Below are 17593 nucleotides of genomic sequence, written 5' to 3'. Positions count from 1 at the left end.
TGATGGATTGTTTAATACCTCAGAAGCCTCATCAGTTTTGCTCTGGTAATAGAGGAATTTTTCAAGTACTTTCTTTTCAGGTGCACACATCTCAGTATTGGGTTGGAGAGAGAGGGAGGGACCAGTATCAGGCTGGTTGGAGGGTGGAAGGGCACCAGACTGACTGCCCTTGGTAGGTGCACCCTCCCAAGCAGCTCAGGTAAGGCCCAGGAAGCTAGCATGGAGGCAGTGGCCACAGGTTTAGGTCCCTGTCCTACCCAAAAGAGAAGATGGGTTTAAAACATTTCTTCTCATGCTCTAGGACCTAATTTCCTTAGTTGAAAGGGGCTTTAAGCTGGGTCCCTTGCCCATTTGTGTTCAACTAGATTTATGAGATGCCCACTGAGGACCAACAATGTGCCACGCACTATTAGGCACTAAGGGGCGTGAAAAGTTGATTAAGACATGGTTGCTGCCTCCAAGGAGGCTGTTAAGGAAGATGGGACGAGTGATGGTATCACCAAACAGCAAATCAGGATGAATGTGACACTTCATTCAATGAAAAAGTTTTGGATACCTACATCTGTTTTATATAGAATTGAGGCTTTCCAAACTTCCTGTGATAATTGTCTTAGGCCTTTAGTGACTCAGTGAACACAGCTGGAGGAAAGTGTTCTTCGTGCTGTGTTTGTCCTAGGAACAAGGGAAGTGTTATTTCACTGAGTTGCTAGTTAATCATTCCAGTGCCGGCTGTTTAGGTGTCTCCACTCTTCTCAAGGGGCCCTGTAGTTTGGTCCTCTGAATAGACCTGGGTTTAGGATGTAGAGGAGATAGTGGAGGTTTTCACTTCAGTATCCTCAAGGATCATTGGACCTAAAAGTCCAATCTGTTCATGGGACGGTAATCAATTTTTCCTCCCTGCCCTAATAGGTCTGGCCATCAGTCTTGCACTTTTTCCAATTCCTCCTTAAAGAGTCCTGTATCCTGAAAGAATGTCTTTTGTCCCTGGTTTGGGTCTGTAAATCTCCCTCACAGCTGGCCTGACATTGGCAGATTACTGGAAAATCTCCCCTTGTAAAAATAGGGGGCTAGGCTGGGCACGGTGGCTCACGCCTGTAATCCCAGCACTTTGGGAGACCAAGGCGAGCAGATCACAAGGTCAGGAGATCGAGACCCTCCTGGCTAACACGGTGAAACCTTGTCTCTTAACTAAAAATACAAAAAATTAGCCTGGCGTAGTGACGGGAGCCTGTAGTCACAGCTACTCAGGAGGCTGAGGCAGGAGAATGGCGTGAACCCGGGAGGCGGAGGTTGCAGTCAGCCGAGATCGCGCCACTGCACTCCAGCCTGGGTGTCAGCAAGACTCTGTCTCAAAAAAAAAAAAAAAATTAGGGGGCTGGCAGGTTAGTGTGTAATGATCCAGGGCAGAATACTGACTGAGTTTGTGTGTTAGTCCAGATTCCAGCTTCTCTTGGCTGCCCACCTTTGAGCAATCTAAGGCCCATGTAGTACCGAATAAAGGAATGAAGGGTCGCAGGCTTTCCTTTGGATCTTTGCATGAGGTAGCCCTCTCCTTAGACCTACCCATTAGGGGTTGGCTAGTTAGCCTTCCTCTTCCCAAGATAGGCACTTAACCCAGATCTTGGCCCTGGACCATGAAGGTCAAGTACACATCACTTTACAAAAACCGCCCTGGATCGCTTGAGGCCAGGAGTTCAAGACCAGCCTGGCCAACATGGCAAAACCCCCTGTCTACTAAAAATACAAAAATTAGCTAGGCGTGGTGGTGCAAGCCTGTAGTCCCAGCTACTCAGGAGGCTGAGACATAAGGATTGCTTGAACCTGGGAGGCAGAGGTTGCAGTGAGCTGAGATTGTGCCACTGCACTCCAGCCTAGGCGACAGAGCAAGACGCTGTCTTAAAACAAACAAATGAACAAAAAACCGCTCTGTTAGTTTTTGTTGTTGTTGTTCTTGTTTGTTTGTTTTTGATATGGTGTTTCACTCTTGTTGCCCAGGCTGTAGTGCAATGGTGCCATCTCGGCTCACCAGAACCTCCGCCTCCTGAGTTCAAGTGATTCTCCTGCATCCTGAGTTCAAGTGATTCTCCTGTGTCAGGCTCCCAAGTAGCTGGGATTACAGGCATGCGCCACCATGCCCAGCTAATTTTGTATTTTTAGTAGAGACGGGGTTTCTCCATGTTGGTCAGGCTGGTCTCGAACTCCCGACCTCAGGTGATCCACCCGCCTCGGCCTCCCAAAGTGTTGAGATTACAGGCGTGAGCCACCGTGCCCAGCCCCGCCCTTATAGTTTTTATCATGACATGATAAGAGAAAGAAGTTTTATACTCAAGATTCTCTACCGGGTCGGGCGCAGTGGCTCACGCTTGTAATCCCAGCACTTTGGAAGGCTGAGGCAGGAGGATCACAAGGTCAGGAAATCGAGACCATCCTGGCTAACACGGTGAAACCCCGTCTCTACTAAAAATAGAAAAATTAGCGGGGCGTGGTGGCGGGCGCCTGTAGTCCCAGCTACTCGGGAGGCTGAGGCAGGAGAATGGTGTGAACCCAGGAGGCGGAGCTTGCAGTGAGCCGAGATCGCGCCATTGCACTACAGCCCGGGCAACAAGAGTGAAACACCATCTCAAAAATAACAACAACAACAAAAACTATCAGGGTGGTTTTTTGTTCATTTGTGTTTTTTTTCTTTGTTTTTTTTTGTTTTTTTTTTTTTTTTTTGAGACGGAGTCTCGCTCTGTCACCCAGGCTGGAGTGCAGTGGCGCCATCTCGGCTCACTGCAAGCTCCACCTCCTGGGTTCACGCCATTCTCCTGCCTCAGCCTCCCCAGTAGCTGGGACTACAGGCGCCCGCCACCACGCCCGGCTAATTTTTTGTATTTTTAGTAGAGACGGGGTTTCACCGTGTTAGCCAGGATGATCTCGATCTCCTGGCTGATCCACCCGCCTCGGCCTCCCAAAGTGCTGGGATTACAGGGGTGAGGCACCGCACCCGGCCCATTTGTTTAGGACAGCTTCTTGCTCTGTCGCCTAGGCTGGAGTGCAGTGGCACAATCTCAGCTCACTGCAACCTCTGCCTCCCAGGTTCAAGCAATCCTTATGTCTCAGCCTCTGTCTGTCACCTGGGCGACAGAGCCAGACTCCGTCTCAAAAAAAACAAAACAAAACAAAAAAAGATTCTCTATCACTACTGACTTGCATCATAATTTTAGAAGTCCTCTTCATCTCTAATTATCTTGACATCCCACCTCCCTCCCAACCCCTAAATATCTCTTTCAAGATTACATAAAACATAAAATAAGAACTTAAAATCACGACTCCTTTGTAATATATGTAACTGCTAACCATGTAGGAAGAACTCTCATTAATGGAGTTTCCTTAAAGTGAGGTCCACCTGCATCTGGCTGTGTCAGAAACTAAAGGACATTTGAGGAAAATATTCTGTTCTGCCAGTGAGGTATTCTTTTGGCATGACAGCTGAGAGGATGAGGAGATCAAGGGGAATGAAAGGGAGCAATATGCCCTTCCAATGACTGGTCCAGCAGCTCTCTCTGGCAGTCAGTGCTCAGGCTAGGCTGGGACAGATGCACCAATTCTGGAGGCTGCCCATGGAGAAGAGAGCCATCCTCAAAGACTGGGATGGGAAGCCAGGTCTTTGCCAATCTTAGGGACAACTGGGGACTGCCAGAGGCTTATTATCCCTACAGGGTCAGCCAGACAGATCTGTTTTGAAGGAGCTTGGATCCCCAAGGCCCTTGCCCATGAGCCAAGGAATTCTTATCTTTGTTAGTGGCAGGAAAAGAGCTAGAGAGAAATCAGACTTGCATGTATATGGAGGAAGAAAAAGGGGAGTCTTGGAGGTTAGGAAGAGGCTAAGGAAGGGAAAAGAGACATTTTGGAGGAAATGTTCTTGTGCTACCTGTGACATCACTCCCACCCTGACCACCCTCTCCATGCACCTGCCCTGGGCTAGACATGATTACTTAGGGAACTTGGAGACAGGCTGCTAGTCCGAGCCAGCTGTGATGATTTGTTTCAGCCAATAGGCAGGAAAGAAGACGTGCTTTTCTTAACCGGATAAAGGAGAAAAGGCTGGGTGCGATGGCTCACGCCTGTAATCCCAGCAATTTGGGAGCCCAAGGCAGGCAGATCACGAGGTCAGGAGTTCGAGACCAGCCTGGCCAACATAGTGAAACCCCATCTCTACTAAAAATACAAAAATTAGCTGGGCATGGTGGCGCATGCCTGTAATCCCAGCTACTCGGGAGGCTGAGGCAGGAGAATCACTTGAACCTGGGAGGCAGAGGTTGTGGTGAGCCAAAATTGCACCATTGTACTCCAGCCTGGGCAACAGAGTGAGACTCGGTCTTAAAAGAAAAAAAAAAAAGGAGAAAAGTCAGTAGCTGAAGAAACAGGCAAGATTCAAGTAATTAGGAGTGGGGACCTGTGAACCACTTCTTGCTGGAAGAAGTGGGGTCCCACCCTTTCCTGAAATCCCAGAGCTCTGTCCCAAAAGAGTAGGTCCTGATTCCAGGGTGGCCCTGTCAACGTAAGGGAAGTTCTGTCACTTTGTCAACACCAGAGACTCTGTGGCTATCAGGCACCTCTGAGGGAGAAGAATGGGGAGGGGGGAGTCTGCGAAGAGAGAGAGAAAGGAGACAGAGTCACTGCTTCCGCTGTTTTCTAGGCCTAGAATGCCCTCCCCATAACCAGCCCTCCAACATTCTTTCTCCACTGTGAACCCCTAGACAGGCAGAAAGTGTAATTTAAATGTTGCTTCCTCTGAAACCTTCCCCTGCCTGAACTAACGTCAGGCAGTTAGTTTATTCTTCCTTGGTATAACAGGAATAGGTGGGAGATATCAAAATAAAGGTGGAGGCAGTTTAGCACCCCCAGAAGGGAGGCTAGTTTCCAAATTGGACCATAGCTTCCAAAAGTTTTGCTACATTCCTAAATCTTTGATTCCAAATTAGTGGGTTCATGGCAGCCTGTGATTGTTGCTGATTTTGCCCTGTATTGATGAATCCCAATGTCCAGGAGACCTGAAACACAACAAGGAACCAAGTACCAAGGCCAGAAACAGGAGTAAGCACCAAGGTAAGTGAGGAGGGCCCGCAGGGGATCCAGAGCAGAGGGCGATTTGGCATAAGGAACAGCTGGGAGGTGCTGTAGTTTAGGGTTATGATCAAGAGCAGAGACTTGGAATCTGAGAGGCCTGGGTACAAATCCAAGCTGTGCCACTTGAAGCTATGTAACCTTCAGCAAGATATGTAGCCTCTCTGCCCTCTGTTTCCTAAGCTGTAAAATAAGCATGACAATAAATCCAACCTGGTAAAGTTTCGTTTTGTTTTGTTTTGAGACGGAGTTTTGCTCTTGTTGCCCAGGCTGGAGTGTGATGGTGCAATCTTGGCTCACTGCAACCTCCGCCTCCTGGGTTCAAATGATTCTCCTGCCTCAGCCTCCAGAGTAGCTGGAATTACAGGCACATGCCACCACGTCCGGCTGATTTTTGTATTTTTGGTAGAGACAGAATTTCACCATGTTGGTCATCCTGGTCTTGAACTCCTGACCTCAGGTGATCCACCCACCTCGGCCTCCCAAAGTGCTGGGATTACAGATATAAGCCACCGCACCTGCTCCTAGTAAAGTTTTAATCTGAAGCATGTAAAGTGCTTAGCCCAGGGCCTGGTACAGAGGATGGAGCCTCCAATTCAATGTAGACCATCTCTATCTGGTCCTCCTATTTCCAGTTTGGGTCATGGCAGCATCACTTTGCTCAAAGGCACCAATTGCATCCTCTGACAGACCTGCAAAGGAGCTGAATTGCCTTCCTGCATTGCTTTCTCACCTCAGATTTTGGGGGTTGGCATCCAGCATGGGGAACGAGCTTCATCCGAGGAATGAGAAAATGAGAGGGATGGCACATCTCCTGAAAAGCAGCTAACTGGAGGCTGGCCAGAGGTGTGGCAGGCCAGAGGTGTTCAGATTAGACCACGGAAGAGTCACCAGGCTGGGAGATCCGATATGTGCCTATCTGGGGATGGTGCATCCTGCTTCAGATGCATCTCCTTCGTTCTCCACATTCACTATATCCAGAGAAGGCAACTGTACAGCTTCCCCGCGCAATCTCACCGTCCTGACAATCAAAGAGTTCGTTCGTCCTTCTCTAGCTGCAAGCTCAGCACAGGCCAGACCTCCTCTTTCCTTCCTAAGAAGAAAAGGAACACCACCAACTAGCCAGGTGGGATGAGGGAGAGAAGCCCAAATCCGTCTAGCCCGCTCAGTCCAGAGTCAGCCCTCACAGCTCCAACCTCCCCTCCCAAAGGCGTCAGGGACTCACTGATCCGGGAGAGGAACCAGCCCCGCAGGGGACAAGGTAAATGTGAGTGTTGCCATGGCTGGATCAGTCACCCTGCTGTGGAGCCCAAACTGGCTCCACATTGGCCTGGCATTTGGCGCCCCCCACCATTTGGCCTGATCAACCCTGCCGGCCTCCTGGCCTCCTCTCCGCCTCTTTCCTCCAACGGTAGGGCTGGAGGGGACCCGAGGCAGACAAACAACTCTTGGGCGTGTGGGCCCCGCCCGATACTAGAGCATCGGCGGGCCGGGATTGGCTGATATCTCCCGTGTTCTGATTGGGCGGGCGGCGGCCTGTATCTCATTCACAGAAAGCATTGCTTCTCTCCTGCTGGAGCTTTGGACCTCGAATGCTGCTTCACTTTCCGCACTCTGCACAGTAGCTGTACTCATTTGATGTAAATAGATACAATTCAGTTCTATGGTTTCCGCAGATGACATGCCCCCAAATGCAGTGTTGGCCCCTCAGGGATGGCTGAATCTGTCCGTTTATTGTATCGCATATCCAAATTACAGCTGTACGAGTCAATGGGACCAGGCTTATGGGAACTGTGGGGGCTGCGTTTTGCATACCCAGGTGAGGCCACGGTTTGTTTTGTTTTGTTTTTTAGACGGAGTCTTCCTCTGTCACCAGGCTGGAGTGCAGTGGCGTGATCTCGGCTGACTGCAACCTCCGCCTCCCGGGTTCAAGCGATTCTCCTGCTTCAGCCTCCCGAGTAGCTGGGACTACAGGCGTCCGCCACCACACCCAGCTAATTTTTGCATTTTTAGTAGGACGGGGTTTCACCATATTGGTAGGGATGGTCTCGATCTCTTGACCTCGTGATCTGCCTGCCTCGGCCTCCCAAAGTGCTGGGATTACAGGCGTGAGCCACCGCGCCTGGCGAGGCCATGGTTTTATCCGGCGAGACCTTTTGCTGGGTTAGGCTTTCACCCACTTTCGCCGGCAGTCCTTTCTACCATTTACACTTGTATTTCATATTTCTTTGTCTTTAATCATGCTGTTCCATATACTAGGAAAGCCTTCTTCTCATTCACCTACTTTTAAAATGTGGCTAAAGTTCCTGCTCACTAGGACTCCTGGAGAAAAAGCCGATTGCAGACCTTGGGCAAGGAAAACACAAAGTGAGCCTGGAACATTCAATATATATTTGGAAACAATTACAAACTTACAAAAAGTTGCAAAAGTGAAAATAGTCCAAGAAATACCTGTATACCCTTTACCCAAATTCACCTATTATTAACATTTTATCCCTTGCTTAATCACCATATGGGGCTCTATCCAATTTGTTTTTTTTTCTGAACCATTCTAGGGTTTCATACATCATAGCTCTTACCCCTAAATATTTCTGTGTGTATTTCCTAAAAATAGAGATATGCTGTTACACCACGGCACAGTTATTAACTTTATACACTTACATTTATATAATACTTATATTTAATCTACCATCCTTATTCCAGTTGTTAGTTAGGTGATGTAGTTATGTTCTTTTTTTTTTTTTTTTTTTTTTGGTCTCACTCTGTCACCCAGGCTGGATTGCAGTGGCACAACCTCGGCTCACTGCAACCTCCGCCTCCTGGGTTCAAGCTATTCTCTTGCCTCAGCCTCCCGAGTAGCTGGGATTACAGGTGTGTGCCACCACGCCCAGCTAATTTTTGTATTTTTAGTAGAGACGGGGTTTCACTGTGAGCCAGGATCGTCTCGATCTCTTGACCTCATGATTCGCCCGCCTCGGCCTCTGAAAGTGCTGGGATTACAGGCGTGAGCCACTGACCCTGGCCCTAATTATGTCTTTTACAGCATTTTCTCCATTCCAGTAAAAGATCTAGTCTAGGGTCAGGTTATTCCATCTCCTTCATTCCCCATATTCACTACATCCAGAGAAGGTATCTGTACAGCTTCCCCTTATAATCTCATCATCCCAATAATCAAAGAGTTCATTCTTCTCTAGCTGCAAGCCTGGCACAGGCCTGACCTCCTCTTTCCTTCGTAAGAAGAAAAGGGGCACTACCACCTACCCAGTAGGATGAGGAAGAGAAGTTCAAATCCTTCTAGACTGCTCACTCTTGAGTTGTCATGTCTCTCTAGCCTCCATAAATCTGGAACATGTACATAACTAGCATTAAAAAAAATACAGACCCCGCCTTATTTTTTTTTAATGGAACATTCTCCATTTTGTATTTGTCTGGCTTTTCCTCATGATTAAGATGAAGTTCTGGCCAGGCATGGTGGCTCACGCCTATAATCCCAGCACTTTCGGAGGCCGAGGTGGGCCAATCAAAAGGTCAAGAGATCGAGACTATCCTGGCCAACATGGTGAAACCCCGTCTCTACTAAAACTACACAAATTAGCTGGGTGTGGTGGCATGTGCCTGTAGTCCCAGCTACTCAGGAGGCTGAGGCAGGGGAATCACTTGAACCTAGGAGGCAGATGTTGCAGTAAGCTGAGATCGTGCCACTGTACTCCAGCCTGGTGACAGAGTGAGAATGTCTCAAAAAAAAAAAAAAAGAGAGAGAGAGAGATGAAGTTCTACATTTTCAGCGGGAATACTGCATAGGCCACATGTCCTGAGGATATCACACCTGGAGACGCACAATGTCCCTCTGTCCTTCATACATGATGTTAACTTTGATCACTGGGCAAGGTGTTACCCATTTTCTCTATCACATAATTACTTTCCCCTGCCCTTGCAACTAGTAAGTAGTCTGTGGGGAGACATTTGAAGACCATCTATATATCCTACTCCTCAACAAAATTTCATCTTAGATTTAGCATTCATTGATGATCTAATTAAATCTTGACCACGATGGTTGAAATGTCTCTTTGCATAAGAAAGTAAGGAAGTGCTCAAAGAAGATGAGGATGCAGCCGCAGAATTCCAGGAGTTGGCACATGGCCAAGTCCGAAACAATCTAAGCTAAAATAGATAATGATAATAACAAATTATACACAATCGAAGGAAGATAGTAATCCATGAATTCATAAAGAAATGGGTGACTACATCCTCCTGCTCCCTTAAATCTCAGTTCAGCCTTCTTGTGCCTCAGTGGGAGATGTGCCCCTCTATGCTACCATCTCCTGCTGTGCTTCTCAACCTGCCACGATAATGTGACACTTTCCTGACTGTAGAATGGAGCCGAACTGAGCCCTGGGCTTTACCTTCCCTACCCTAAAGGGAGCAGGCTTTATAGACTGGAGTGTGAGGCCTGAGGCTGAGGGTCTGGCTCCTAGGAACTCAGTCCTGCCATAGCTTCAGGGTCCTCTTGCCCCAGAGGCTCAGCCCTGCCTCCAGGGGGAGGTTTCTCTTTTCTCTTTTTAAGAAACAAGCTACTCTGAAGACATCAGTCAGCCCTCTATAGGGTCCTCCACCCACTACTTTGCTGTGCAACCCAAGTGAGGCTCTTCCTCCAAAGAGTAAAACATTTTTGACATTTCAGCTAGTGCCCAGAACCCTGTTCAGGGGTCAATGATTTAGTGCCAGCTTCCTCTCTCCTCCTTCCCTGACCATTTGCTGGCCCAGCAGAGGTTCCCTCCCTCCAAGAAGGGAGGATCCTTCCCCAGGACACCAGGGCCATGCGGCTCCTCCACCTGCAGCACCTGCTCCCCAAGTCCCACACAGGAATATTCATCCTGCTCCACCCCACAACCTCCTCTAGGGAGCTTCATTTCTGGGAAGAACCAGATCTGAGAATCTAGGCCAAATTGATCTCAGGTATCCCTTCTTGGAATTGCAAGAACGACAATAAGAAAAACAGGCATCATTCATTGAGTATTAGAGTGATGAAGAACAAGTCAAGGCGATGCTGGTGCACACCTGTAGTCCCAGCTACTTGGGAGGCTGAGGCGGGGGGATCACTTGAGCCCAGGAATTTGAGGCCAGCCTGGGCAACAGGAGGCAGAGGTTTCAGTGAGCCAAGATTGTGCCACTGCACTCCAGCCTGGGTGACAGAGTGAGACTCCATCTAAAAAAAAAAAAAAAAGAAATAGCTTAAGAATAATTATGGAGGAAAGTCATTTATGTTTAACTTTCCTCCTTCCAATTATAATGATTTTGAAGGCTAAATATAGACATATATACATAATCGATAATAAAGCAATGTATGTATAATGTAGGAAATTCAGAAAATCCAGAAAAATACTAATAACAAAATAAAAGTTATCTTTAAACCCTCATCTAATGACGCTAACATTTTGATATATTTTCTTCAAGTTTTTTCTTTTATGTTTATATTTTTATTTTTACAAAAAAATATTTTATTTTTACCAAATAAAAATAAATGGGATCATTGCATTTTGTTTTGTAGCATTCCTTTCCCCCAACATTGTATCATGAACATTTTTTACATTCACTAACTGTTCCTTTCTTTTTTCTTTCTTTTTTTTTGGAGACAGAGTCTCGCTCTGTCACCCAGGCTGGAGTGCAGTGGCGCGATCTCGGCTCACTGAAACCTCTGCCTCCTGGATTCAAGCAATTCTCCTGCCTCAGCCTCCCAAGTAGCTAGGACTACAGGTGCGCATCACCACGCCCAGCTAATTTTTGTATTTTTAGTAGAGACAGGGTTTCACCATGTTGGCTGGTCTTGAACTACTGACCTCGTGCCTCCCAAAGTGCTGGGATTACAGGCGTGAGCCACCGCACCCGGCCTCACTATTCTTTAAGAACAATTTTAATTATTACAGGGGATTCCATTTATCTAGGTCTAATCTCCACCCTGCGGCCTTGTAGAGGACAAGCTGGCAGCCTCTGTACAAGGGGGCAAGATCCCTGGAGCCTCACAAACTGTTACCAATCAAGGGGAAGATAGTGGTTTTTATAAAGGCAAACCGGGCATGTCTCACTCACTTGTTACAATTCAGGCCTTTGGCAAATATTTACTCAATCTCGCGGGGTGCAGACACTGAGATAGATGGAAAACACCCCTTACCTCCCAGGAGTTCATGAAGAGACCAACTATAATGGCACGCACTCTCTCTCTATACAGGCTGGTGGGATGGACACAGGGACTGCAAGGGAGCAATTCCTTATGCAAGGGAAGAAGGGCTCACAGACATGATGTTCGTGCTGGCACCCTGGGGAAGGGGTGAAAGTCCCCAGGAATCCTTTCAGATAGCCATCAAATCGGCAAGCCCACAGGCATCCATCCAGCTATTATCTCACAAGGGAGTTGTTTGCTTATTTATTTTTTATTTATTGTGACTGCTTCCACGGTTCACCTGTGTGTTCTTTCAAATCCCCAAGTGATGTTACCAGTTCCTTAAAAGTTTCCTAGGCTGGGCTGGGTGCAGTGGCTCATGCCTGTAATCCCAGCACTTTGGGAGGCTGAGGCGAAAGGATGGCTTGAGCCCAGGAGCTCGAGACCAGCCTGGGCAAGATGGCAAAACCTCACCTTTACAAAAAAGTTTTTTTCTTTAAATAGCCGGGTGCGGTGGTACAAGCTTGTAGCCCCGGCTACTCAGGAAACTGAGACATGGGAATCTCTTAAGCCCAGGAGTTCGAGGTGGCAAGTTTCCTCTGAGTTCCTTGATTAAATTGGTCAGAGGAGAAAGGGTCAGGATTATCCAAATTATTTGGAAATTTACACCACTTGCTTTTCTACCTCCAGCCTTCTTAAGCTGTCTTTGGTAGTCCTAGGAGGAGGAGTGGGTCTCACGGTGGCAGGGACAATGTGGTTGGTAGCAGAGCCGCAACCGTCTGCTCTCCTTATCAACCATTCGTGCCCTGGCATTTGCCCTGGGCTGGGGGAACTTCAGAAGGGAAATGTCCTGTTTTCCCCACGGTCCGATCAGAGCTCACCATTTCCAAGCCTGAGCCCAGTGGCTCTCCATCAGCCTCATTCTCACAGTAGATAATGCCATATGCTCCAGCGATCTGAGCTTCATACAGCCACAGACTTAGCAAAAGGCTTCCATCACCTTCACATTCAGTCTGTGGAAACAGCAAGTGTTCTTGGCTGGTTTTGTTTGTTTGTTTGAGATTGAGTCTCGCTCTGTCACCCAGGCTGGAGTCAAGCACGATCTTGGCTCACTGCAACCTCCACCTCCCAGGTTCAAGCAATTTTCCTGCCTCAGCCTCCCAGGTAGCTGGGACCACAGGCGCCTGCCACCACGCCTGGCTAATTTTTGTATTTTTAGTAGAGATAGGGTTTTACCATGTTGGCCAGGCTGGTCTCGAACTCCTGGCCTCAAGTGATTCACCCGCCTCGGCCTCCCAAAGTGCTGGGACTACAGATGTGAGCCATGGTGACTGCCCTGTTCTTGGCTGGTTCTAGCCTGGGAGTAGGTGGGTGGCATGAGGACAGAAAATGGGAAGAGCTGGAATGGAAGTTAAGGGCAGCCTGGGAAGGGCCTCTCTCAGGAGTTTAAATTTCATTCTCCAAGCAATGGGAAGTCATCCACCTTGTTCAGCAGTGCAGAGACATCACCGGTTTGTACATTAGAAAAGTAACTGCTGGCACTGAAGAGGATGGATTGAAAGGCAGGGCCCTGGCAGCAGGGCCTGAGCCAGGGCAGAGGAGAGGGGGCAGGTTCCAGAGAAACTCAGAAGCAGAAAGCCCTGAGTTTACTGAGGGGGTTGAATGTGCGAGGGGAGGAAGGCAGCATGTAACATCTGCAGCTTGAGCGAATGGGAGGTGCTGCTTATCCAGGACAGAGAATTCTTGCAAAGGATGTGGAGATGATGGGCTCTAGGCTCCCCGCACTGAAGGTGCAGTGGCTGTGGGACAGCTTGTCCAATGGCAGTAACACATGCCAGTCAGGGGCTTGAGAGAGGGAGTGGGGTGCTCGGACAGGTCATCAGCACACTCCACTAGGTGCAGAGGGGGTAATGTTATTAATAAAATTTGGCTGGGCACGGTGGTCCACGCCTGTAATCCCAGCACTTTGGGAGGCTGAGGTGGGCAGATCACCGGAGGTCGGGAGTTTGAGACCAGCCTGACCAACATGGAGAAACCCTGTCTCTACGAAAAATACAAAATTAGCTGGGCGTGGTGGTGCATGCCTGTAATCCCAGCTACTCGGGAGGCTGAGGCAGGAGAATCGCTTGAATCTGGGAGGTGGAGGTTGCAGTGAGCCAAGATCATGCCATTGCACTCCAGCCTGGGCAACAAGAGCGAAACCACGTCTCAAAAACAAAACAAAACAAACAGACAACCAAAAAAAAAAACAGCCGGGTGCGGTGGCTCACGCCTGTAATTCCAGCACTTTGGTAGGCCATGGCGGGCGGAGGTCGGGAGTTTGAGACCAGCCTGGCCAACATGGTAAAACCCCATTTCTACTAAAAATAAAAAAATTAGCTGGGCATGGTGGCGTGCACCTGTAGTTCTAGCTACTCAGGAGGCTGAGTTGGAAGAATCGCTTGAACCTGGGAGGCAGAGGTTGCCGTGAGCCGAGATCGCGCCACCGCACTCCAAGCTGTACAACAAGAGCGAGACTCTGTCTTAAAAAAAAAAAAATACATATATATATATATATATATATATAAGCAGTCTGCAGGTGGAGCCATGAGGGGTTGGTACCTGCCCCACTCTATTCCCCCTGTGAGAACATCTGGAAAGAGGGGTTGGTTAGAAAGTTAAGAGGACTCAGCCTTGGAGAAATCCCTGGGGCAGGCAGAGCTGAAGAAATGAGGGAATGGATAGAAAGACGCAGAGGCTAGGAAGCCATGAGGGTGGGAATGGTTTCAAGGAGGCATTAGCAACATCCAGGGCTCTAATGGAGTGAAGGAATGGGATAGGGAGGAGGCCCATGGGTTGAAACAATGAGGAGCCTAAGGGTGCCTCCCTTGGAAAGGCATCTTCCCCTAGAAAGATGCCGGTGCCTCCCTGTAAAAATCACCTTCCCCTAGGATGAAGGGGAAGAAAGTCAGATTGTAGGAAGTTGAGGATTGAATAGGGCTTGAAGAAGCAGAGAGTGGGTCTGGTTGCTTCTTAGGGGAGGCCTACTGATGAATGCAGAAGAGAGAAACAGGGCAATGACTTGAGGGCAGGGCAGGGTTGGGGCCAGGTTCCCTTAGAAGGGGGTATCCTGAAGTGTTTGTAGTTTTGAAGCAGAGGGGAGGAGAAAGAAGAACTAACAGAGTCTCCTGAAGCACATAGGAGGTTGGGCTGGAAAGTAAAAGGGACATCTCTGGAAGAGCAGAGACAATAGGGCCTGAACCAGGCAGAAGTGGAGGAGTGAGGCGGGGAGAGAAGGAGAAATGAACAGGATCTGATAACCAGTGGAGGGCCAGGGAAGCTGCACAGGAGACAGAGGCTTCCAGCCTCTGAGCCAGAGGTGGATTCAGGAGAGTAGGAGGAGGTGGCTTAGGTAGGGAAGCGGTCTCAGTCGCCTTTAGCCTCCTTGAGTTTTAGGTGTCTGGGAGACTCACAGGTGGCCCTCTGTAGGCGGCTGGTGTGAGGGGCTGGAGCCCTGGGGGCTCAGAGGCAGTGGTGGGAGTGGGTGGAGGTGTCTGGAGGTGGGGAAGTTGTGAGAGGCAGGGAAGGGGTCTGAGAAAAAGCTTCCAGAAGGACAGACCCAAAAGGAGGAGTATGTTAGCAAAGCCCAAGAAAAGTGTGCTTCAAGGAAGAGTGTCCATTAGAGCAACTGGTTTTATTAATGACTATAATAATAATGTATTTAAAAATTTTACTAGCCGGGCGTGGTGGCACCCACCTGTAACCCCAGCTACTCAGGAGGCGTAGGCAGGAGAATTGCTTGAACCTGGGAGGCGGAGGTTGCAGTGAGTTGAGATCGTGCCACTGCACTCCAGCCTGGGTGACAGAGCGAAACTCTATCTCAAAAAAAAAAAAAAAATTATGAGCAATCCATAGGCGAGTGCAAATGGAAATCTCCAGGTTTGCAGATGCATTTTTCTGCTCCTGAAATGCCAAGGTGACAGGAATGAACTGCAGAGGGATCTTGCAAGTAAGCAGGAAAGTGACAAATGAACTGCACTATGGGTAAGTGTAAGGTAATACACTTGATAACATAATCTAGACTATGTTGGCCAGGCGGACAAATCCTGAGCTCTCAGTTACAACCTGGGAAAGGAGCCAGGAGTCAGTATAGAGGCATGGGTCTGTCCCTCCGGATTAAGAATCTTTAACCTGGGGCCTGAAGACCATCTTCTGGGATTTCAAGCACCCTGCCTCCCCCGGAAATTGAATGCACCAGGGAGTGAAGTGTGGGGAGAGAGGAGCAGGAGAGAGGAGATCCTCAGAGGGGTTTGGAAACCCAGTCCTGGAGTTCCGTTCAACATGCTAACCTAATGTTGGGCCTCCCCGAGGAGGGTGTGGTTCTGAGGTTTCTCCCCCTCCCAGTTTCCCACCTTGCTGAAGAAACTTGCCCTTGACATGCAAATGATGGAAACACATTGGTGTCTGGGGCACTTTGGTTTGTGGTTTTTACCATCAGCTGTCTCTGAGGCTGAGCGTGTCGATCTGTCTCAGCAAGGCTAGCAAACTGCAAGCGCTCAGAGGAGGGGAGAGGGGGCTATTCCTGGGGTTCTGGGCCCAGATGGGCAAACGGGTCTGTAAGGCAGACTTTTCCAGGAGGAGGGTGCAGACCCTTTGCAAGTTGTTTGGGGACAGAGCTTAGTTTGCATCTGGCCTTCTTCACCCTCCTCAGATCCCCTAGGTAGCAGGGTGCTTGGTGGTCATCACCTGACCTAGGCTACCTACTCCCAAATTGGAGTCTGAAATGAAAGCACGTGGGAAAAGTATAGCAAAGGTCAGTTTCCCATTTATTAAACAAGTTCTTCCGTGGAAAATCTTCCCAGGGCTCAGCAGCCCTTGAAGTGATCAGGGATGCTGGGGAGGTTGGGGGAGGAGAAAATGGGAGATGGCAGGTGGTATCTGTCGGTGTGGACGAGTGATAGCTTTGATTTGCTCCCCCTTCCCACCATCTCCTGTGTCCTCAGCATTTGATTTGGTTTCCTTTCCGGGGCCCTAATTACAGGGAGCTGCCCCTCCTCCACACCTGTGTCCCAAGCCCCACCTGTGCGTCCTCACCCTGGGTTCCTGGCACTGGCCTGGAACCTGTCGGGCAGCCCTGCTCTTAGCTCCCCGCGGAGTCTCGGAGGTCTCAGGTCTCCTCCGCCCACCCTCTCCGCAGCTGGGAGGGGCAGGATGCCCCGCACCCCGCTCTGCGCGGGAGGTCGAGGCGCCCCGCTCACGCCCTCCTGCCCGCAAACTAGGGAGTCACTGCGGCCGGGGAGGGAGGTACACGGAGGGCATTTTTCCAGCCTTCACCGGGTGCTCCCCTCTCCACCCCCGGCAACCATGTAGGTTTCCGGACCCCCAGGTCCGCTTCCCTCCTCTCTGGAAAGGGGTCGGCCATAGGGAAAGGGCCCGGGGGCGCCGCAGCCGGGCCCCCGCCCCGCCCCGCCCGCAGCCCCGCTCCTCCCCGCGCGGCCCCACTTGTGGCCCTGCCGGCAGCCGCGCAGGGACAGCTGCATTTCTCGCCGCCCGCCGCTAGGAAGCCGGCCTCGCCTCACTTTCTCCGCCTCCCCGCGCCCCAGCCGCGCCGCCGCCGCCGAGCCTGGCCCCGCCGCCACCGCTGCGGATTGCAGCCCCTCCCCCGCCCGGCCCGCGGCCCGGCCCCTGCGGCCCGCGCGGAGCGGACGCGCGTGGCGCTGCCCGGTAAGACCCCCGCGCTCCCGCGGCTCCCGCCCGGCCCCGGGCGCGGTCCTCGCCGGCGCCCCGCGCGCAATCCCGGCCGCGGCCCCGGCCCAGCGGCCCCACCTTCTCGGGACCCGTTGCCCAGGCGCCGCCGGGAGGGCCGGGCCGTCGCGAGTTTGATTCCCGGGGCTGTCGGCGCGGCTCCCCGGGAGCTCCGCGTGCGGCAGGTCCCCGCCCGCCCTTCCTTCCCGAGCCCCCACCTCATCCCGGGCCCCGGGCGCGGGGGGCGTGCGGGCATCTGGGGGGCCGGGAGCGGGGCGCGCGATTAGACCGGGGGGCGCGGGCCAGCGCCGCAGGGAAGGGAGACGAGGCCTCCCGGAGCCGGCTTCGCCCGAGTCCCCTCTCCCGCCGCTCCCCCTTTTGTGTGGGCGCCCCTCCCCGCAGTGCCCGGGCCTGGGGGCGCAGGCTGGGCGGCGACGGCAGGCGGGGGCGCCTGCTGGGAGCCGAGCGCCTTTCAGGGGGAGGGGAGCTTCGCTTCCTGCCCCCCGCCGATGTCACAGGTCGGCTCAGCCTTTTTTGGTCCCTCCCGGTCCCCTGGGAGCTGTATCTCCCGTCAGCTCGGCCAGGGAAAGTTGGGAATGCGCT

At 50.9% G+C, this 17593-nt stretch overlaps 1 protein-coding gene across 5 annotated transcripts in view; it reads left to right on the top strand.

Annotated features, from left to right (window-relative positions):
* Positions 1–16100: 16100 nt before the first annotated feature.
* CUEDC1 (CUE domain containing 1) overlaps positions 16101–17593 on the top strand; it is a 94592-nt gene continuing 93099 nt past the window's right edge. The window contains exon 1 of one of the 5 annotated variants that reach the window (XM_034942543.3): positions 16101–16969. The gene's annotated coding sequence lies outside the window, so the exon portion shown is untranslated. The remainder of the gene's footprint in view (positions 16970–17593) is intronic. The other 4 variants (XR_004667264.3, XR_004667265.3, XM_034942542.3 and 1 more) reach the window with 4 other exon arrangements.

The sequence above is a fragment of the Pan paniscus genome, chromosome 19 (assembly GCF_029289425.2).
Source record: "Pan paniscus chromosome 19, NHGRI_mPanPan1-v2.0_pri, whole genome shotgun sequence".
Classification (NCBI taxonomy): domain Eukaryota; kingdom Metazoa; phylum Chordata; class Mammalia; order Primates; family Hominidae; genus Pan; species Pan paniscus.
This window is presented reverse-complemented; position numbering and strand designations above follow the sequence as displayed.